This window comes from Tympanuchus pallidicinctus, unplaced genomic scaffold (genome assembly GCF_026119805.1).
Source record: "Tympanuchus pallidicinctus isolate F22 unplaced genomic scaffold, pur_lepc_1.0 scaffold16, whole genome shotgun sequence".
NCBI lineage: Eukaryota > Metazoa > Chordata > Aves > Galliformes > Phasianidae > Tympanuchus > Tympanuchus pallidicinctus.
The window spans coordinates 28,462,567-28,485,970 of NW_026294679.1; the positions used below are offsets into that span (position 1 = coordinate 28,462,567).

The window sequence follows — 23,404 nt, forward strand, 5'->3', positions numbered from 1 at the left end:
AGGTGGAGCAGCAGGTGCCCATGTTGGGACTCTTCAACATATTTATCAATGTCACAGATAGGGGGATTGAGCATTCTCTCAGCAAGCTTGCTGATGACACTGAATAGTGCAGTTGACATAACAGAAAGGAGGGACATCATCCAGAGGACCTTGACTAGTTCAAAACATAGGTCCACGTGAACCCAACGAGCTTCAACAAATCCAAATGCAAAGCATCACACTCAGGTCAGGGCAGTCCCAGATACAAGTACAGACTAAGAGAAAAACGCCTTGAGAGCAGCCCTACAGAAAAAGACTTGAGGACCCCGGTGGATGAAAAGCTGGACACAAGCCAATAGTGCACACTTGCAAACTAGAAGACCAGCAGTACCATGGGGCTGCATCAGAACAGATAGAAGGAGAATGGATATAAACCAAAAGAGGGGTGAATTTAGGTTAGATATTAGGAATAAACTCTTCATTCAGTGGGTAGTGAGGCAGTAACACAGGTTACCCATAGAGGCTATCGATGCCCCATCCCTGAAGGTGTTCAGGCCAGGCAGGATGGGGTCCTGGGCAGCCTCATCTGGTGGCACAGCATCAGAGTTGGAACTGGATGATCTTTAAAGGTCCCTTCTACCCCAAACCATTCTATGATTCTATGACTCTGTGCATCTCTGCAGAAAACAACTGTCAATAAGAAACTTTCAGAACATGGGTCTCTTAAGTATGTTATATTGCCAATCTGGAGAAATATGTTAGAAAAAAAATCCTCTTCTAGTGTAAGTACTTTTCTGTAATACGTAGTAGGTATTGACACAAACACCTCCACTCACCCTTTATTTAACCAATAATGACTCATTTATTAGTATTCCACAGTTGTGAGATCTGTCTAGTGAAGCATTAGTGCAACATTTCTCAAATGAAGTCCTTGTTCTGCTTGATCTATCTTGTAAATGCTTAGTAATCTATCTTGATATGCTCCTGTCTGTCAGTGGCTGCTACCTACTTCATGCTTCTGCTACAAAAGGTAGGCAATAGCACTGAGGTATCTTGCTAAGATGCTGTATCCTTCCTTTAGTTATCCAAGTCCACTTCACTGCCTCGAGACATGAATAATTGGAAACATTATGCGGTATTTATGGTCAGCATTTAGCAACGGGTAAAGAAATAACTATGCTTGATGTTGATTAGAAAGCTCCCTGATCTTCTTTTCCAGCACTAAGGACAACTAAGTGCCTTATGCTTGCACATTTCCAGGAAAATTTGCATGAGATTTATTTCTTTTTCAGCACTGAGGATTTTTGTTCAGTTGTGGATTATTTTTTAAACCATCCCCCAATTCACTTTCACTTCCACAGCCAGTTTAATTTAAATTTCTTCAGCTACTTACTGAAGAGGAATGGTGACAAGTTGATAGCCCAGTGGTGTCATTCACCATGGATACTTCAACGATGTCTCCAAATTCTCTCTCTGAAGTCTGCTACAAATTTTCCACAGATGCTGGAAAAACACACACTTGGTTTTGTCAGAACATCACTTATTTATTTAAACCAACCAAGAGTTTTGTAAATCACTAGGCCACTAGCACAGTTCTGTACCGTAAGGTTACTGCAGAATAACAACCCACAAGGATCACGTGGTCAGACAGTGCTCCTGCGTAGCACCATGTTCAAAACTTGTGGCTGGTGCGATGTTTGTGGGCTTTCTGGAACTGACCTCCAGCACAAGAGAGAGCCATGCGGTCGATCCCACAAAAATCTGATATCCAAGCAATACTTCTGACTGGCCTCAGCAAAAGAAGAGATGCCCAAGAGAAACAGCACCTGCATTCTCCCATCTGCTGTCCTTCAAACACATCATGCCTACAGCCTTGAAATGTCTCTCACTTTTGTGTAGTACCTGCTCAAAGGAAAAACAAAACAAAACAAAACAAGTACTTTACAGTAGGGTCTCTGCTGCCTCTCACACAACCCCAGCAGCACCCATGCCTGGCAGACATGCCTGCTGTGCTGCTTCCTGCAAGTAACAAGAGGCAGACAAAAAGGGAGGAGCAATGCTGTGAGTTTCTCACTTGGAGTTGCATACAGTCCTCAAGTTTCTCCTTCAGAATCACAGTGGTAAGCCGCATTCTGGGCCCTCAGGCAGCTCGTCATTCAGAACTGCGAGTTCTGCACAGAGAGCCTCCCATCTGCAGTGAAAATAAGTTACCAGCTGCATGCCACCATAACTGTTCAGGGACAACGTGGGGCGAGTAGGACCACCATCTGGGGAGTCAGCACCGGTGGCACATGAAAATAAACCAATGGGTACTTCATTTGTAATCCCCTCTGCCTCTCAGAACAGAGGACTTTCCTATGACACTCCATTGTACATATCCTCATTATTTCTTTTCCTGCGAGAAGTGATAGATGCCTAATTCCACTTCCCTCTATGCAAGATGTGGCTTCAAATGAGGCGTATCAATGGACTGTCTGCACAGGGACGCAGCGGGGGAATGTGTTCATCGCTTTCATCTCTCTAGCACCATTAACAGTTTGGATGCAGAGCTGCTAGTTAACACAGCACTGCACAGGAACAATCCCCCCACTCAACACTCAGATGCATTTTTAAAAGGAGCTCCCTTATTGTGGAAAAAAAAAACCAACACCTTCTTTCATTTACATAAACAACAGAGTTCATATTTTAAATATATAGTATCCGTGTGTGTGTGTGAGCATCAAGTGATATTCAAAGGTAAAATAAAGACAGCCTGTTGCTTTTAGGGGAGAAGTTCGTGGTGAGCGGTTCATGGTGAGCTCAGTAAAATATTCTTATTTTCTGTCAGGAAAGGCATTCATTAACATGTTTTCTGACACCACAAAGAGTTATGAGCACATTAATGGAATTCAAAATGAAAATACAGGTGAAGAAAGCATTTGGGAAGAGCAAAAAGAGATGAACAGTCATTCATATTTTGGGAAAAGTTGAAGGGTTTGGCTCTTTCTTCTTTAAGTGAAGCAAGATAAGTGACTGAGGACTCCTCTGTTTATCAAGGTGCCCAAGAATGAGACAGGAGTGGTCACTTCCCATTTCTGTTTGACCTTGAGACCATAATTGCTAAAGCAGCACCACTGTGTTTCTGTTGTAATTGGCAGCCACTGAGCTGAAGATTAAGCTAGCATGAAAACCGAATTACCACTGAAGTCTTCTAATAAATTGGAAAAAAAGAGTTATCTGTAGCCCATATTGCTACATAAGAACTAAAGGTTAAAAATTGCCACTTTTTCTCCTTGGGTTTGTAAGTTAGCTGATGTGCTGACAATAAGATCAGCTTTGACTTTCAGAATGGTACAGTCTAGAGTGAGAACCAGCAAAGATCTTCCTCAAGACTCTCTGTTCTAATACCAATACTTTTTTTAATGTCTATTTTAAATGTAATGCTTTAAATACACAGTGCATAATGAAAGGATTTGGGGGTATTTTGCATTGAGTTCTTTGCTATTTCTACAATGTTAGTTCTGCAGTTTCCTCAGAAATATTTCATATCAGCGGAAGCTGCTGTAGTTATATTAATACATAACTCAAGAAATAGAAGAACGAGATCAAGACCACTGAATGCTCCCATAGAATCAGAGCACAACTCTGCACTGCTTTCATCTCTTCCCATGGATATAAGCCAGCTGTCATGGCACTAAAACCAAGGAAGCTGCTTAGATAAAGCTAAAAGGAGAACCAATGAGCTTTGTCTGTTGGCTACTCAGATGCGTTTGTACTTGCAAGCTATAATCTACCACAAATAGCCACATTTAAAGAATGCAATTACATGGAACAAAGCTGATGACTCTTTCAATGCACAGAGATCATTAGAAAATGGAAACCAGTTGCAAGCTATTATTTCTTTGCACCAGAGAAATGAATTGATTACGTGTAAGCTGATTTTCTGTCACACATTCGTAGAGGTGTGCTTGTAAAATCCACTCAAGCCTGCTAGCTCCAGCCCATCTAGAGCAGACATACAGATGGGAAAGTAAGGCAATCTGGGGATGCTGGGGAAGCCTTAATAACTCTATTTGCTATTTCAGACACTAACCTACAGTACAGGCAAATACAAAATACTCAAGCTGAGTTTTTGCGAGCTTCAGCAAAGAAGCTAGCAATATTTATTGTAAAGAGAAGTAAAAATAAATGGGAACCATGCTGATCCCTAAAATATTTCTCCCTACTTCAGCATTTCTCTAAGCAAGTGGTCACATTTTGAAGTCAATACTGAAAATCTTAAGGAGATTTAAAAAAACCCTGAATCTAGTTTTCTCAACACATTGTACCTCTTGTAACAGACAAAAATATGTCCTCTGTTGGAATCAACTTCACTGTGATATCTTCCTCCATCATGAGAAGTGGCTTCTCCCAGCTGGCTGTTGCCAGACTTTCAAAGAGCACACAGTCCTCTCTATTTCTACCATGCAATGCTGAATGTAAGTCTTACAGAGGCCTATCCTCTTTTTAAATGATTTGAGAAAACCTCCAAAGCCCATCTATCTACAATGACCAGGCTTTCAAAAGGGAAACACGTTTCTAAGGACAGAACGTATTTCAACTAATTTATTTCTTTTTGTACCATTGCTGGATCTCAATAAAAGACTGAACTACTATTTCTTGGAATAAAATTTCTTATTACTTTGTAATTCTGACCAGCCATTGGTGTGTATGTGTGCTTTCACGTCTAAGAGAAAAGGGTTCTGGTGAAGTCTTGCAGTACTGATTAAACTCACTCAGCTTGCTCCAAGACAAGCTTCAAGCAGGCACCATTTATTTTAAAGATTGATTTTGACTAAGCTAGCAAAAAGATGAGGTATGAAGAAAGTTTTTGATTATGAACTGAAAGATCAAGTGGTTACACACAGTAAAAGCTCTCAAAATCTCACATTAAAGCAACCAGTAGACGAAGGTCTCATTTGCAGAAGCAAGTCAAAACCATCACTTTAAAATCAGAAAATCTTGGGTTACTCCATGCAGTCCCAAGATCAACAGGATTGCATCGGATCTCCATGAATGCTGTCTGGAGCAAATGTCCCCTCAGGGCTTCTGGCACACCCCATGCCCATCACAGCCTCATATGCTGGAGGATTAGCACTTACCAGCTACCTCAGGCATTCTTCCACCTGTAAAGTGGATGCTGCTCATCTCTGGCACAAAGCTCTGTCCAGAGCAATGACATTGGAAAGTAATTTTGTTGATCAATATCTGTTAGGACTGAGATTAATCAAGAGCAGGTGCTGATGGGGAGGCTGCAGAGCAAGTATTGGGCTGATGATAGTCATTTCCTTTATATTTTACTCTTTAATATCAACTGTTAGAGCTACTCAATCAGCTTCATCTTTTTCACTTCTGATTTTCAGCCACTTTTGCATGTAATGTCAGCGATGATATGTAGACTATCACTACACAATCTCTAGACCTGGCTACAATGATAAAAGTACAACAGGTTTACTGCACCAACCTTGGCCTTGTATCCCTGCTGAGATGCACTTCAGAAACCAAGGAAGCAGTGACACTTGTAATTAACACAAGGAGGGCTAAGCTACAGCCTTACAGAAATAGAAAGAACAGTTGCAAAAAATAAAATAAAAAAATAGGCATTTCAGAAATACCAAGAACACCTTCTGCTTTCCCTTACCCCCCTCTGATACTGAACTCCCATTCAGACAGAATCCTGCACCCTGAGGAACTAGATGCAATGCCCCTCAAAGATCTGAGATCTTCATCTCAGAAGGAACCTCAGGAAATTTTGTAGACAGTATGGCCTAAAATAAACTAAGGCATTACTTCCAACAAAAATGAGAATTTTCTTTTCTTCTACTATTTTTTTTTCTGTCAGCTTCAAATAATTCAAACCAAAACAAATAAAACACTGTTGGAGAAGTGTATTTTCCAGATATGACGGTAATACAGTCAAAGCTTGATCTCAGTCAGAAAAAGCTTCACACAATAGATTTTTACCAGTTCTGTCTACCACTTGTTTCACATGCGTACAGCAGCCTAAAACATAAAATAGAATGACATCTCCTCAGGAAGTGTAATTAAATAAAATGAGTATATAACTAAGGAAATGAGCCCTTAAAGATTCATTTAAGGAACAGTACACTGGTGCTGGGAACCTACTGGGGACTGTAAATCCCAGCTGGAGAACGTGCACAGGGCCTTCCATAGATAGATGCAAGATTGTTGGGAGCTTGCTTTATTCCAGAAGAAATAAATGATTGATGAAGGCATAGGCTTTGTAAATTTTTCTCCAGGAAAAAAACAAATAGATAAATTAGCATCTTCTCTTTCGCTGTTATGCTTCTAAAGCATTTCTGTGGTCCTGTTTACTCCCGAATGCATGCGTTCTTGGGCATTATCCTGTGATGGTTTTTTGCTTGTCTTTCAATTCTGGATAACTTGTGCCATGTTACAATAAGAATACTAGTATCCAGGAACATAAGCAGAATGTTAGATACTATTTTTCTAAGGAAGCAAGCTTCTCTTGAGAAGCCAGAAAGAGCAAGCTGAGTTACAGGTGCTGCAGCAGAGGGTTTCCCCACCTTTCAATGACCTAGGCTTCACAGAAACCATTGTGTAACACAACTCCAATGATCAAGTGACAGTGAAGTGAGCTTCCGCCTTGCACCAGCACAGCACCCGTTCTCTCATGTCACTGATGGTTTTCACCCACTCATTTCACCCAATGCTGAAGAAGCGATTCTTCAAAACCAAATATTTCCTCTGGGGAGCAGCAGGTGGCTTGGGGTGAACAGAGCACCAGATGCCACCTGCAATGGAACAAACAGCAGCTCTTGAAGAAATACAGGAAAGGCAGCTTGCTTAGAAAAGCTGCCTGAAGAAGGGAAAAGGATGGCTTGCTTAACCCACAGATAGCAACAAGCACAGCTCAGCCTGCTGTCTGGGAGTAGCATAAGTTGAGACCTTAAGCAAAAAAAAACAGACCCTCCACCTGAGACTGTCCGTCCCCACCCCCCCAGAGGATCAAGTCAGCTCTTCAGCCAGGCAAGCACAGAACAGTTTCAGGCTTCCTGTGTGTCATGGTTCCATGTTTTTTTGGGGGGTTTTTTTTTTGGATTTCAGTATTTCACATCAAAACATCATGTAGTGTACGGGGCATTAAAGTGTCACTGCCCCAATCCCAGTACCTATCCCTGTACATTACGGCAGTCAGGGGATCTGGCCCTTCCAGGTGGGGGGGGCGCTCTCTTGCTGCCTGGCAGTGGGTGCTGGAGGTGCTTTCCTGGCCGTTCCAAGCTTTTCAGGTTTGACTCAGTCCCGGGAACTCTCTCTCTCTCATCTTGTCTGATTTATTAATCTCAGTTTCAATTAAATTGTATATATTGTGTCATCTTGTATTCCGATATTATAGTAAAAATAAGTTTTCCTCCATAGATTGTTGCCGCTGCTCTTTTCCTCCCTTCCTTCCTTCCAATTTTTGTGGGACTGGGGTGGAGGGCAGAGGCCTGTTGCCCCTATCACAGACATAGATTGATCTGGTAAACTCCGTGACACTGTGCCACCACAGAGTGTCTGTATGTGTGCACACACCACAGAATCTGAGCATGACCTAGAGGTAACAGCACCGCTATACATGAAAGATGAAGCAGAGCCACACCATGTGTCAACAAAACCCACCTCAGGTACATTTTCATTCTTTCATCTACTTGAGGTAAGAGCTGAAACCTCTGTTTGTACAATCCTCTGGGGGCATTTTTGTTTCTTCCACAGAGAAATTGGCTTTTTAACATTTAAGAGCCATGATAACTCATGATACTATATCTGCTATCTCCATGCTGCAGATAGCTGTTTTCTTACAGTTTCCATCCTGTGGAATTACCCTGCCTGTGGCTCTGAGTCCCCTAGACGTCAAAACCTCACATCCAACACAGAAATATTTTCAGTACGATGACTAAAAATAAAGACCTGTCAACCATTCCCTCCTTGGTGCCTATGCATTAACCTGGAGGGTCACCTTTGTCACCTCTACAGCACTCTTCATTTCCTTGCAGCATCTCTTTAGCTACTGATTGATTAGTCTTCTCTGCTTACTTTTACTGCATTTTTCCAACAAGAAAAAAAAGCAATCTTTGTTACTTCAACAATGATGAGATACGTGCAAGTTGAACAGATTGGAAGGGAACAATTTTTAGGCCACTTACATTGCAGAAATAAACTTGGCCAAGTTCTGATAGGCATCAGAGCTGACTTCCCCAGTTACAAACTCTGATCAAATATTTGGCCTAATTATATATAGCAGATATACTGCTAATAACTCACTATTTCATTTATTTTTGCAAAGAAGAAGAGAAGTCAGATTATACTCTAAAAATAAAAAAAAAAATATTTAAAAAATCTCACAACAGAATCCTTCCTATTATCCGAAGGAGCTTTCTGCACACTTCAGCTGTGAAGTTCACAGGATGAACTTCATTTCAAAAGATGGCCTTCGCAGAAGAGTGGAGCTTGGATGCACTAAAACTAACTTTATCTTACCCAGGTCCTTACCAGAAACTTGATGAAAATCATTTTTCTTCCCTTTCATTTTAACTGTTCTATTTATAGCCTGCTTTTATCTACAGATTTCACATTTCATAGATTTAACACTTGTTTAGATAAGCCATGGTGTCCCATGGTGTGATTTAAGCCCCAAAACTTCTGCATAAATCAGCTCAGATCCATGAATGTCAGTGTGACCTAGCAAAAGGGCATTTTAGGAGTGGCTAAATAAGGTGGTAGGACAGAGCAAAGCGTGGCTAGCACATTTCAAGCCAAAAGCCATTCCACTGCACTAAGTCCTTCATAAACATTTAGTAATGGACTCAACCAAACAAATGGGAAGACTGGCATTTCATAAGAGGGCCAAAAATCAGAACAGCAATGCCAAATACAGCACGTCATTCAGAATGACCTTGCTTGGGGGAAATAAGCTTTGGTAAGTAATGAGGCTGCAGCTGCTCCCAATGGCTCTGGAGGTGCCTCAGGCATCAGACCAGCTCCCTGATTCATGGTTCCTGCACATACTCCCACAAAGCCTTCCTGCTACCAGCCGAAAGGCAATGCAGGGTCAGCAGTAGAAGATTTTGGTTAGAGAGAGATAGAGCTGTTCACCTGCAGCAGCTGTGGGAAAATGCCCCCATCCTATCTGTGATGCCAACAACGTTTATTGTAGTCATGACAAAATAGATTGACCTGTGCCTCCAAAAGGGAAAGGGCTTCTTTCTTCAAGATATGACCAAAAAGTTAGCATTCTTGACTGCTTGGCACCTAGATAGATGGCTTTAGCTTTCAGAGAGCAGCACGAGGATAAGGAGAAGGCAGCAGCTGTGAACTGCTTCCAGTTGAATTCAAGTCTGCCACTTGGTCTGACTCAGACAGGGATCTGGCTCCTTATCCTGCCAAGCACAGAGCAGTTACAGGATTTAAACCTATGGAGATGGCATTTTGGTTTTTCATTTGGAGTGGGAGATGGGAGAAGCTCCCCCTCCTCAATCGATGTTAGCTGTATCTCAACTAGAAGAATTTGGTGACTAAGCAAGAGAGGCAAGAGGGCAATTTCTGATATTCTAGAATAAACTGAGCATTACATTTTACTAGAAATTATGTGTCTTCTATCAGAAATGCTGGTGCATCACTTTTTTTTTTTTTTTTTTTCTTTTCAAATAAAAACATCTTGCTTATAAAACAGTAAGAAAGGTTTTACCCCTAAGCCAGTTAACAAACAAAATGTTGGCAGGATCTATACACTTAGTCTGTGCCAGCACAAGAGTCTGCAAGACAGAAAAGGCAGGGAAGGGAAGAGAAGCTTCAAATCTAAGCAGCTTAAGGACATCAAGAACATTCTCCAGCCTGCTCAAACTTCCAACATCCAACAAAAATTCCTGCTGCAGGACAATCAGCAAGGGACACCAGTTCATCTTGTCCTTGGCTCTGCCTCAGTGCCCTCCATCACTCCCAGCTCAGCAGCACAAAGTGAAGGGAGGTTCTGATCCAGCTGGAAATCCAAGGGACACAAAAGGGTCATTACCTTGCCTACTCCTCAGGGGGACCTCCATGCAGCACTAAACCAGCATGTTCCTGCACCACAGTCACTGAAGTCATACAGAATCACATTTTCTTTGCTGATTTTTTGCATCAAGGTTGTGCAACCCAAACTTCCAGTTCTTTGGCTCAGGGTTTAAGCACCACTCTGGGGACAACCTGTAATCCTGCTTCATCAGTTTGCCATTCCTGCATGCTGACCTGTTCTCCAGCACAGCAGTTATCAGGCTTTGATAACGGGAAGTTCAGACCAGGCTATCACCTTCACACAGTTGCTTGCCCAACACATCAACACCCACGTGCAATAAACCCCATCCATACACCAGTTAGATCACAACCATTTGGGCCACAAAGCCCAGCCTCCACAACAGGCACCCAAGCAGAAAACAGGGCAGCAATTCCACAGCCCTGCCTCCAGCTGCTGGGGGGGATAGACAGCAGGCCTTACTCTTTTCTAGTCCCCACCTCCCAAATTACAGCTGGATTTATGTAACAAGAGTATATACGTGGATGGTGGTGGACAGCAGAACACAAGAATTCTGTACTAACAACAGAGGCTTCTTAAAGGGAAAAAATAATAATAATAATAAAAAAAAAGATCTTCCCCCAACCTGCTGTCCTTTAGAAAGTCACAAAGAACAATCCAGATGGCATAACAAAGGCACACGTTCAAAAATCCTTTGAACCTGTTCAAGTAATTCTTAGCACAACTCAGTTGTTAGGGGATAACAAGAGATCTTTGCTCAGATTAAGAGCAGATTTATCTTTTAGCAACTTCTCTTTACAAATGATGAAAAGATAAAACCTGAAGAAGTGGATACAACCGGTCAGTTCTCAGAGAAAATGCATTCTTATCCTTCTAACAGAAAGGAGTCCTTATTTCAGTTTCCCACTTCAAAAATAAATATATCCATTCTCAATGTCGACAGGAAAGCAACTGCTTCCTTTATAGATAAAGGACTAAAAGATGCATCTCAAAAGACACGGGTTGTTTTTTCTTTTCTTTTTTTTTTGTTTGTTTTTATTTTTTTATTTTTTTATTTTTATTTTTTTTTAGAGACAGATTTATATCAAATATACCATGAAACCATTTGGCTTTGATTATTTAGCCTGAAAAGAAGAAAGGTTTTTGCTACCATATAGAACTGAACATTTCAAATGAACTCCGCCAGGATGTGTCAGAGCACCTTCAAACGTCTATATTTTACTAATGGATCGTTGATACACCAATTATTGTGTGCCAATAATCGAATTAAAAACGCACTCTGAGTAAAGAATCTGGCCCAGCTCCAAACCCAGACTATTTAAACAAGCTAATGGAAACATTAGGTGCCAGGCTGCGTGTTTTGTTTCCTAATGAAGAGAGTATTTGGCTGACACGGAACCAATTTACGTGTAAAAGCCAAACAATTAAAAAGATCACGGATCTAAAACTGAGCTGTTTCACACATGCAAACCAAGCCACCTAACATCAAATAAACTGACACATTCAAACAAGACTGAGTTACAGTGCACGTAGCTTGCTAACAGAGAACTGCACCCAACTACCACATTCCATAACTGCATACAACAAATACTAACAACCTAAAAGACAGAAATCACAGCAGTTAGGTTACAAATGGTAGATGAAGATTCAAACTATCCTTCTCTCTCCTAAAAGATCTTGGGGCAGACTGCACCCACAGATCATAATAAAATGGCTTATGTTGGAAGGGACCTTGAAAACCACCTATCTCCAACCCCCTGCTGCAGGCAGAGCTGCCAACCACTAAATCAGGCACCAGATCAGGCTCTGCCCAGTGTCCCCTTGCAGCCTGGCCTTGAACACCTCGAGGAATGGGGCACCTTCCCCCATTACTTTGGCTGCCCTTACAATTGCCTTCTATTTTGATAAAGAGGTACATAATGTCCAATAGAGCGGATGGTGAGCATCAGCCTGTGACAAATGTGACGTGTGGAGGCTATAGGTGGATGCTGGAGCAGAGATGCACTTCTGAGGGTGTGGGAAGGTAAGAGTCTGCCTGAAGTAGTGAGCAATCTGGCACAAGCCCTGCAGTTTCCAGCCGTTCAGCCATCTCCAAGTTTCAAGTTCCATAAGCTGAGAAAGCAAGCCAGCATCTTCTCACTCACAGTGGTGATTATTTTGATGTAAAACTGTTAGCACATGGCATTCAAAGGACAAAGCTCCAAGTCCTAGCTAAAAACAATTATCCCCAGCATGCGAAATCAGATTCTAAAAGGCTTTTTGCTTTTCACTGTCAGATGGTTTTTCCTTGGTTTTCCTCATTCTTGGCTGCATAAATACACACCAGGCATCAAGTAGAACACCCTGGTTAGTCCCTGACAAATCAGTGACTCCAGCACAGGACATACTTCATGTGAGCCACAAATGCAGAGAACCCCCACTCCTATAGAAAAGGAAAAGCTTTCACGCATGCGAGTCCCATAAGGAGAAGAAAGGAGCAATTAGAAAACAGTATTAAATTCAAACATCTTCAATGGGGTCTGCTGAAGCATATGGGAAGGATAAGAGGAAAAGAATAATTAAACAAAACAAAACACATACTTCAGGGCAGTAACTGAACTTTCCAGGTCCAGAACATCTTATGCATTAGAATGCTCTCACCTGCAGCCTCAGTAGGGCTTCCCATGAGTAACAGACATATACAGCATCCACCCCATTGGGACAAATGTTATGCTTCTTCACCACTGCTTTTCCTTTCCTCTCCAGATGTTTTCTCCTTAATTTTAGCTTGAAAAACTGAGAAAGCTACTCCCTGTGACTGTCACATCAAATACAGGTCAAGCCTCAAGTTGATGCCACAGAAATTGGTGTCAATTTTAGCTTCTCTGAAAAAAATCCGAGTTAGAAGATCAGATTGCAATTTATCCATGCAGACAACAGGAAATCCAAGATTCTGCCTGACAGTAAATAACTCTTAGGAATTAAGGCTGAGATCTTGAGACCCCTTTCTTTGGAACACCACACTGCTACTCATCTTCCCCCCAAAACACCACCAAGGAAATAAAGAACAAACAAATCAAAACCACCACACAAACATACATACCACCAAATCACACATGCCACTGTACAAATGCTGCCTTACAGGTAAAGACTCAAAGAAAAGCCAAAGCAACATTGTACAGTTTGTCTCTTGCCCCTCTGAGAAGAGAGGAGCATTCTGAACATATACCACAGCAAGAATACAAATCTAGCTAAAGAGAACAACAATGCATTTTGATTTCAAGGTTTTCAGACAGAGGAAAGAAAGAGGACCACATATTGCACTGGATTCCTCAAAAATGCTCCAGTTTCTCAGACTGATTCACCTTACCATGATAATTATTTGGGCTTCTGAGGTTATCATACTTCAAATATCCAGTAACTGCAACATAGCAAACAAGATAAATATTCCTTCTCTTTCCCACTGCACGAGATAACATTGCCTTTGTGTTTACATGCTAAGAAATATAATCTCATTCTAAAGACATATTTATTCAGATAGTGGATACTGTATGAATTATTGAACAAAATTAACCAAACAAAAAAAAAAAAAATACCAACATCATTAGCATTAACAGATTATTTGCAGCATTTGCTTGCAGTTTATTTGTCTCTGCATCAATAGCCCTTGAAATGTACCTTCCCTTTCTACATACATCAGTGACACCTCTTACAGCGCTGGAAGAGTTCCATTTTAAGTTTTTGAACAGTTGGAACCCTTGATGAGGCTTAAAGAGTCTGATACCTGTGAGGGTGGGTGTCTCAGAGGAGGTCAGTGTAAGTACTCAGCAAGCATTGCAAGACTTTTCATATGAGAAAGGCATCAAATTAAGCTCCCTCGCACACGTCAAGACCTTGACCAGGTTTACCAAGCATAAAGCAGCGTTGCTCTAACAACCATCAGTTAAAACACATTTTGATAGCACACATTAGATGCTTTTATATGCATGCAAAGGCTTCTTCCAAGAGGAAGCATCAATGAAAGCCAGAACATTCACCCTTATGCGCCTTTATGAATAACACATTTATTCTTCATATAAAAACAGTGATAACCTAGGACAGAGAAAAGGTGGGAAGCCATCAGTTTCAGAACTGATCAAAGTTTATAAGAAAACAAAACAAACAAAAAAAAACCCAACCTTCCACAAATATTGGGTATGGGCTTGAATTAACCATCTACACTACAAGCTTTGAAATCTCAATCTATGCACATGAAGCAACACACTCAACAGTGAGCTGATGCCTACTTTGATCAGGGACTATCAAAGGGATTCCATGCATTTAAACTCCTAAGTCCCACTGCAATTTAATAGTCTGGAGAATTTAAATGCCTTGGACTCAATCATACAAGTTTTTTTTTTGTTTTGCTTTTTTCTTTTTTTTCTTTTTTTTTCTTTTTTTTCCCTCCTTTTCCTTCCTTTCCGCCTTTCTGACTGTCAGAATACTTAAACCATTTCTTTCCACTGCTGGAAAAAGAGGAATGACATAGAATCATAACCATCACCTGCCACTGCTCGCTCTCAATAACGACTCAACTAAGGCCAGCTGAGTAATGCTCATCATTTCTAATTACTTCAAATCAAAAGCAAAGTGTTACTTTGCTGTTTGTGTCTAAGTGTGAGTGCTCGCAATTTGCAGCGCAGTCACCTCCGCTCCGGCTGGCGTTCGTGCAGCGCCGATCCACGTAATCCCAATCCTTTGTTCCCCAACGAAAGGAATCACAGATCCTCACTGTCAGCGCACGTTTAGACCGCCGTTTACAACAATTTGAACGCTACACCTACGAAGGACGTTTTCAAGACTCCGAGAGTCCCTGAGGTCAGCGGGAAAGAGCTCTGAGGTCACCCAGCGCGGCCACGTGCAGCCCGGCACGGCTCACAAGGCAGCCGCTCCGCGCCATCATGGCGGCGCCGCCTCCTCACCTGAGCGGCCCCGGGCACGCGCCCATCGCTCAGCAGCAGCCAACCCTCAGCGCTCGGTTAGCGCCGCGCCGGCCGACGCCGGGGCACGGGGACGGCAGCTCCGACAAGTAACTGTTTGCATTTCAATACGGTGCTCTGAACGGCTAAGAACCAGCCGGTTTGATAAAGGAGTTCGAGAACAGGTCTCAAGGTCATCAGAAATCTCTGATAGCCGCCTCCAGAGCTCACTGAGAATTGCAATCACTGCCACAGAACAAAACTGATGCATTAGTGTCACAGGAACAAGGTCAAACATCTCATTAACTTTACGGTTTCTTTCCTCTCTTTTTTAATATTTTAAGAAAAAAATAAAATTCACATATAAACAGCATTGTATATTCTACAAGGGCTGCTCCAAATGCAATGCCTCCTGTTTTATGATGATGTCCCAGTGTCAGAGACGGTTGTTGGTATGGCAGTAGACGTTGAACCCTCCTACCAATACTTAGTTCCATTTTATTGCTGTGTTGCTGGTCTAGGATTAAATGGGGAGGTTGGTGGCTCTGCACGTGGCAGGGGGTTGGAGATTCACGGTCCTTGATGTCCCTTCCAACCCTGGCCATTCTGTGATTCTGTGACAGCTGGCAGCAGAGGGGCACTGACAAAATGGCATCTGATGTGGAAGCGCGCATGAAGCAAAGGGGTGGAATTGAATTCCTCCATATGGAGAAAAAAATGGCACCCACTGACATTCACTGATGTTTGCTGAATGTTTATATGGAGACCAAACAGTAGATGTGAACAGAGAGGCAATGGGTGGCATGTTTCAGCAGAGGCAACAGTAGGTCACCTCTGCTGGTGCACACCACACTTGTAAAATTCTGCAAGTTCTGGTTCTTCACCGGCAAAAATACAAAGCTAATGGTGTTGGGGGATAAAAAAAAAAAAAAAAAAAAAAGGTTTTGTAGACAAGAATTTGCTCTATCACACTGTGTTATTGTGCTCTTGGTGTCTGTTATAATTTCTCTGGAAACAAATATGAGGCATTACTTCCAAGCAGGTTAAGTTTATGCAGCCCAAGACAAGTCCTCTTGACACGGTGCAGCCATGGCAAACCAAAGCTTGGACTAACCCCAACCCATCCCCACCGTGCCCACTAACCACATCACTCAGTGGCACATCTCCATGTTTCTTGAACACTCCCAGAGACAGTGGCAGCCTGCACCTATGCATTTCCACTCATTCTGAGAAGAAATTTCCTTAATAGCCAATTTAAGTGTCCCCTGGCACAATTTAAGGCCATTACCTCTCATCCTGCTGCTGCACCCTGGGAAAATAGGTCAACCCCCATCTCACCACAACTTCCTAATGGCAATGGCAAGATCTCCCCTGAGCCTCCTCTTCACAAGACTGAACAATTCCAGTTCCCCCAGCCTCTCCCTATAAGGCCTGTGCTTAGAGTCCTCACAGCTTTGTTGCCTTTTTCTGGACATGCTCTAGGACTTCAGTGTAGCCCACAGCTTCTCATGGCTATGACAGGAAGAGGGCCACCTCTTCCTGTCAGAGGTTCCTCTCTCCCTCTTGTCTTTGCACTCCACCTCCACTTTCCAGCCATGATATCTCAGTCATGAGATACCATATGCCCTTCATCCCCCAAACATAGCATCTGCTGCATGCAAGATGTAGACCTCTGGTTTCCAAAAACAGCAGGACTTGCCTCACAACACACCTTTGTGGTCTCAGTCACCAATTACTCCCAGCTGCTAAATGCAACATAGCTGCATTCCAGAGTAAAATAGGGTTTATTAAGGCACTGAATTGATAGCTTCATATTCTTCCATGGTAGACGCTACAAGCACATGGACAGACAGCCCTCATTGATCCAAATGCTCTGCAAAAGCTCTATTTCAAAGCATATGTTTCTCTACTTGATGCTTTGACAGACAAGTAACAAGATGATGCCAGGCATGCAAACATGCAAGAGAAAACTCCTGCTTTAAGTGTGCATTTCCCTGTCAAAAAACTGGACAAACACTGAACAGCTGTTCGCAGCCAACACAAGGAGTGCCACCAAAAAGGGATGAGCAATGCTACCCAGGCCCTGGACATCAGAGACTCACAGCCCAGCCTATGTCGTATGCCAGGATCAGCCTGACCCGAGCATCCCATCTAGCATCACTTGGATGTTAGGAAACCTCTCCATTAAATAAGAAGTGTATGCAGCTACCTACAGAGGCCCATCACCCTGCTGCATACCCCACTGAAGTCTCACTTGAGCCCCTTGCTTGTTTTATTCTCAGGCTCTCCACCGTTGCTGAGGAGCACTTCCCACTCAGGGCCCTGCTCACTCTTCTGGGATCCTTACTGAAGTTCTGAGACCAAGTGTCATCTCCATTTCCCAGGGTAGTCACCAGCAGTCAGGGGACACAACATCAGGGAATTAGCCAGGATGTGGAACAGTGTTACAGGGTGCTGCAGTCACATCCTTTGGATCCCCAATCTGTAAATAAAACTGTCTTCATAGATTGAAATAGCATTTCTCTTAGGTAGGGAAACATTTCTTTCAAGCATGCATTTCAGTGGCCTGGAATATTTTACTTCTGATAAGTATTTAATTTTTTATAGGTTTAATCCAGTTTATAAGTCACATAGAAAGCACATTAAATAGAACGCAAGTCTTCCTCCTGCTGTTTTATAGAAAACATACATAAATCTCTCTCAGATTCACTGTCGTGCCTGTTTGCTCTTCTAGCTGCAAACCTCACCTGAAATTCTGGGCTCCTTCATGCTAGAATTAACCACCCAGAAAATATTTCCCTCAGAAAATAACACACTTTTTTTTTTAAATAAAGGAAAAATTGAATTATAGCAACTTGGAGTTATTTTCTCTACTGAATGGGTAGCATTTTTGTGTCCAAAAGCAGATCTATAATCAGGTAAAACTGCTTTAAAACGTCAGGTCCCACATCCCATTACACACAACTACAGCATTAAAATAAAAATAAAAGGTGCTTTCTTTATTTTAAAAACAATTTGGGAGCATGTTGTGCTATGATTTGTAGCTTCTCACCTGGAACCGTTCAGGTTTCCAAAGCATAGTTACTCATGGTGTATTATTATTCGGAAACTGTCTCCTGTCCCAGCCAGACACCCCAGCAGTTGAACAATTAGCAAAACACACAGATATTCTCCCCTCCACCATATTTGCTTGATTTTCTTCCATGCCCAGCTGCTTGCCATGTCTGTGTTCATCTGTGATGGTGAGGATTTACTCCCCCCCCCCCCACCCTTTTAATAGGGATCAAAACAATTAATAAGTTCCCTACCCTTAAAACTACAGAGCTTTGTAACAACAATAAAGAAACTGAACAGCTACAGATATCCTAGAGGCCTTCCACTATGACCTACAAAAGAAAAGGAGGGGAAGACAACACAGTTTACTGATGACGGTTATCAGCATTAATCAACCTGCTAACAAGTTAGCTCTGAGCAGTTCAAATGAGGGGGAGAAAGTCACTTCAGCAGTACCTCAGAACTCCACAGTTAAAAAGGTTAAAGATCCACTTAAGAACATTGACTTAGAATATCAGAAAGTACAAAAATCATAAAGAGAGTGAAGCCCTACGCATCTCATGCTCCTGTTGTTAGGTACCTTATGAGCTTGGAGGGCCACATCTCTGTGCTGCTTTCTTCCAACACGAAGATCAGTAAAACAGCACACTTCACCCAACACCATACAGCACAACTCCAACTGAACCACGCTCCCTGGGACTGAAGGCTTATGGGCAGCTCAGCACAGCTCATTATTCCCAGCTGAGAGTGAGCCAGCCAGCAGGGTGCAATCCTGCAAACAGCTCACAGCTGGCTCAGGGACACCTCACTCATCAGAGCTCATTTCCCCCAGCTGAGAGAAAGTTGAGCCAAAAAACCTGGCACCGCCAGCCACATAATTCCAGCTCTTAAATAATATAACAACTGCTGCTGGTAGAACAAAAGCTGTTTTTATTTGTTTCCTAAGAGTTAAGAAAATAATAATTAACTGAGGCAACTGCTTGTATGATGGAATCTATGCTTCTGATACAGTAATAGAGCTTTGCTAGACATTTAAGATAGATGAGTTGTAACCACCCTTTCCTCCCTCCCCCCCTCACCACACATCCAATTTTACCTTGTCCTTTGATTCTCTTCATTGTTTTCTTCTACCTTTCTCCTTGCATTTCCCAGGGTTGCAGTAGGGTGTAGATTATTTTGGAAAGTTTCCAACAGTGTCCCCCAAATTTGTTGCATTTAGTTCTTTGTCACTATTTGTCACAGCTGCTCATAATATAAGTTCCATTCAGCAAAGCAAACGAAAATAAAATCAAATCAAAGGGTCTGAGCACTGTGGTTGCTGTACCTTGGTTTCCTTTGAAAGGAAGGCTTTTTGCCACCAAGCCAGCAGCTTGTAACTTCTCTTAGAGAAGTGATATGCCTAAACTTGAACAGGTTTTAAAATAAATGTTTTCTAAGCTAACAGTTCAAATTCAAATCCATGTTAAGTGCTCAAAATCATCACACTAATGTAAGTTCCTCTTTCAGGTAATTTTCATTTCTGAGGCTCTCAAAACATTTCCCTTTCCAGAGCTAGCACTGAATACAAGTTCATCAGAAGTAGTGCTGGCAGTCTCACTGTTAAGAGCCAAAGCCTGGCAGGTCCTTTCACTGGAAGGGTTGTTGGCTTACACAGGTGAGAACCCAGGCCTAAATCAGTAGGCTGAGAGAAAGTGAGATGTTTTGCTGAGCCTTCATCTACAGTGCAGCAGTGGCAGGTTACCAAAGCAAGGCAGGTGGTGGGAGTTTCACTTAGAAAGCCAAGTATCACATACATGTAGTTGTAACTCAGCATTTAAACATTCTATCAAGCTTCAACTCTGAAATTAAAAAGCACAATTACTATATTTTTATCCATTGCAATAGAAAAAACATGACATACTTCTAAGAAATAATAGCAATGCATCCTTCAAATTGCAAGCAGATTGCAAGCAAATAGAAGAAACGGAGTCACATTTTTGTATGAAAATATAGTTATTTCTAAACTAATGGATAAATAGAACAAGACGCACTACAAGTGCTGTGCCACAGATGTCACTTTCGCAGAAGTTCATCAGCAAAAGAGCGCGATAAAAGGAAGGTATAGGCACTCAATTTCCATTTCTTGTACAGTCATCTTTGCAATGTAAACATCCTGGAGGATCTGGAATATTTGGGATCAGACGTTATTCTTTTTAAGCACACTAAGAGGGAAGTTCTGTTTGAAAATCAAGGGCGCAGCTTGGTCTTCAAAGCTTTCAGGAATTTCTGCATTTTTTTCTACTTGCCAGCTACTAAGAGGGAAAGGTCAGATCTGCAAGTGATGTAAACAAGCATAGCTCTGTGAGGGCTTTGAGCTTGTACCCATTTACATCACATGGAAATTACACTTCTCGCTTCATCTGTGAATAACTGTGCATGTACATATATATATATATATATAGATGCAAGTGTGTGGTGGATACATACTATATAGAAAATGTATGCTTTGATCTGTCAAAATAAAGATATATATTTGAAAAAGGAGATTGAACATGGAAATTATACACTCTGCATTTACTTTTCAAACTGAAAGTTAAGGGAAAGAAGCATTGTTTATGCTCAGGGAGAACCTGGTGATTTGTACATAATAACCTAAAACCAAACTACCACATGAAAAATTTAACAGCTCTCTGCTGTGGTTGAGAGGCCCATGCTATGACTTGCTAACTTTTATATAAATAATTACTAGGCAGTACCTTCGCCATCACGGATTGCTACTTTAGCAGCCTGGACCCTTGTGCAGCAAAGCACTTTCATTGGCTACCTTTAAACAACTGAATAGTCCCCTAGATTTTTGCAAGCTCACTCTGCTTAAAATTAACCACGTATTTAGTCAGATGCCTGCACTGAACTCCGTCAGTAATCAGCAAGGCACTTCAACCTGTGCATAAAGCAGCTGCTTCTGTAGGGCTTACACACAGGCTTAAATACTTCTCTGAGCAAGGACAGTGTGGCTTGATGCTGCAAAATCCTGATTGTCTTAGATGCAATCCTGCAGAGCTTTTAAACAAGTCTTTCATAGCCTATGCATGAAAATCAGTCAGATTCAGCATCATTTATAAGTTAAATCACACTTCTAAAAATGGTGGTAAGACTGGGCCGGGAGAAGAATATTGATACGGAGAATGTTAATCTCCCAGATATACTATGTTCACAATTTGTTCCACAAACGTTGTTCAGTTTAAATTATTCAGCACTTGTTAGCACTGTGGCTTAGGCTACAACGTGAAAAAAAGACTTGATTTACTTTGTGAATGCAGTGATGCCTCAACCAAAGCAGCATTTCAGCCCCCTGCTCTGAGCCTTGCATGTCGAGGCAGTCACTGACGAACTTATTTGCTACAACATGGGCAGCAGCAGCTGTGCTGCTGTGCACCAGGGGCTCACCGTGGCTCCTCGTTGTCCAGAGGGGAAGCTGTGGCCAAGCAGCTCAGGGGATGCTAGGAATGAAGGTGATCACCAAAAGCCCTAGTTTGTATGCTTGCAGCTATGCATCTCCTTGCACTTCTTCAGAAATCTTAAATTAGGAATAAAAAAAAAAAAGAGAGATTTTTTTTCCAGTGCAAACAGTTGCATGCTCTCTTCTTTGCATCTTTGCAGATAGCTAGGAGTGCATGTCTTTCTTGCTCAGCTCGTTCTGCTATAACAAACGGTTGCCTGTGCATGGAAGGTAGAAAAGTCAGGAGGAGAAATATCTATCTTTTCCTGCGGCCAGAGGGTTGTTCGGAGAATAGGAGGAAAAAGTACAACAAAAGAGGGAGGAAAAAAATCCCAGGCTTGTGTGGGCCAAGTGTCTAAACGGGATAAATCCTGTCAGCTGACTACAGCATAACTCATTTTTAATTAGTTTGTGGCAAATAGCACTATTTGTGCCAGGCTGCAAAACTGTACTGTGTTCCTGAGGAACCATACTGACAGCAGAAACAAACGAATCCCTGCAAGATTCCTCCTTCTGGAAGCTCACCATCAATATTCCTCATTTAAATTATGTGCTGGGTATCGTCTTCTGTGAGACTGCGTTTCTATCCCAGCTTGATTTTTTTTCCCTACTGCTTGAAATATAAATGTAAAAAATTGGGGACTTTTATCTTATAAATATACCTGTTGATTAATAACACAACTCAAATTGGGAGCGATCAATGAAATATTTACATATCCAAAAGCCTGACCTAGATTGCCTGCTGATTTTCTGGGGATGGGACTGCATTTTTCCCTTTGTTCAAACAGACTTTCACCGTAGTGTAGGCTGTGATTTTGCTGCATCGAGACCTACAGCCTTTTCCAAATAGCAGCATTCTAGTTAAGAGGAGAAATCCTGCTACAGAGGGAACTTGCAACCTAGCCATAGGGATATGAGAAGATATTAAACTATCCCAATCCTGGAAGCTATTGATTGTCTATTAGCAACAGTGGGCGAAGGGGGAATCAGTTATTTTTAGCATGAGGACTACTATTTGGGAATGAAACAACATGTTTTGGCTTTGCTTTTTTTTTTTTTTTTTTGTGTCATATGAAATGGCACTGGTAACATTTGCAGAATCAGACATTAAATTAGCTACACATGCTGTTTTGTCTTTGTCCTTTGATTGTGTTCCACAGACAAAAAAAAAAAAAAAAAAAAAAAAACCCAAAACCTTTTAATGGCCACTTTTACCAATATTACAGACATGGCCATTAGCATTTTTCTCTTTATAAAATCAGTGAGAAGAAAAAGCAGAGTTGTGCTTGTAGTCATGAGCTTAGCCTTGTCATTCAGGGATATAACTTCAGCTGCAAGTGTTCCATCCATTATGCAGCAAATTCCTTGAAATCTTAAAGAGAGGAACAGCACCAGAGGGCACAGTCTCTGCAGTGCCATTACCTCCTGCCTGCTCAAGCTCTCCCTTCTCTCAGTCCTTTCAGCCACCGGTTACTCTCCTTTTGCATTTGTCTACATAAGATAAAAAAAGAGCTGATCAGTTTTTTCTTAACAGCTTTACCCATAACCAGAAACTTGTTTCTTATCAAAGCATTTATAAATATGAAATATATACGCTATACGGCATATATATTTTATATACACATATAGCAAAACATAGATTAAATAAGAAGAGCCACACCGCACATACACATGTAAAAACATAATTCCATAATCCTGTGCTTAAACTTAAGAACTGTATGGATGTCTAAATGCTTGTTAGAAAGCAAAAGTTCATTTTCATCTCTTGTTGGGTTTTAGCTGTAATTCAGGTTTAAAACATTTGCTACCGCTATTCTAGTACCAGATGCCAAACTCTCTGAATGAACTGCCAGCAATAGGATTCTAGGGAAAGGAGAGGTCTGAGCACGGTGATGGCAAGAAATG

The 23,404-nt window shown here is 41.7% G+C and overlaps 1 long non-coding RNA gene across 1 annotated transcript in view; it reads right to left on the bottom strand.

Moving 5' to 3' along the window:
- LOC128078093 (uncharacterized) overlaps nt 1–14,931 on the bottom strand; it is an 83,528-nt gene extending 68,597 nt beyond the window's left edge. The window contains exon 1 of the long non-coding RNA XR_008205295.1: nt 14,696–14,931. This is a non-coding gene — a long non-coding RNA (uncharacterized LOC128078093). The remainder of the gene's footprint in view (nt 1–14,695) is intronic.
- Between the last annotated feature and the right edge of the window lie 8,473 nt (nt 14,932–23,404).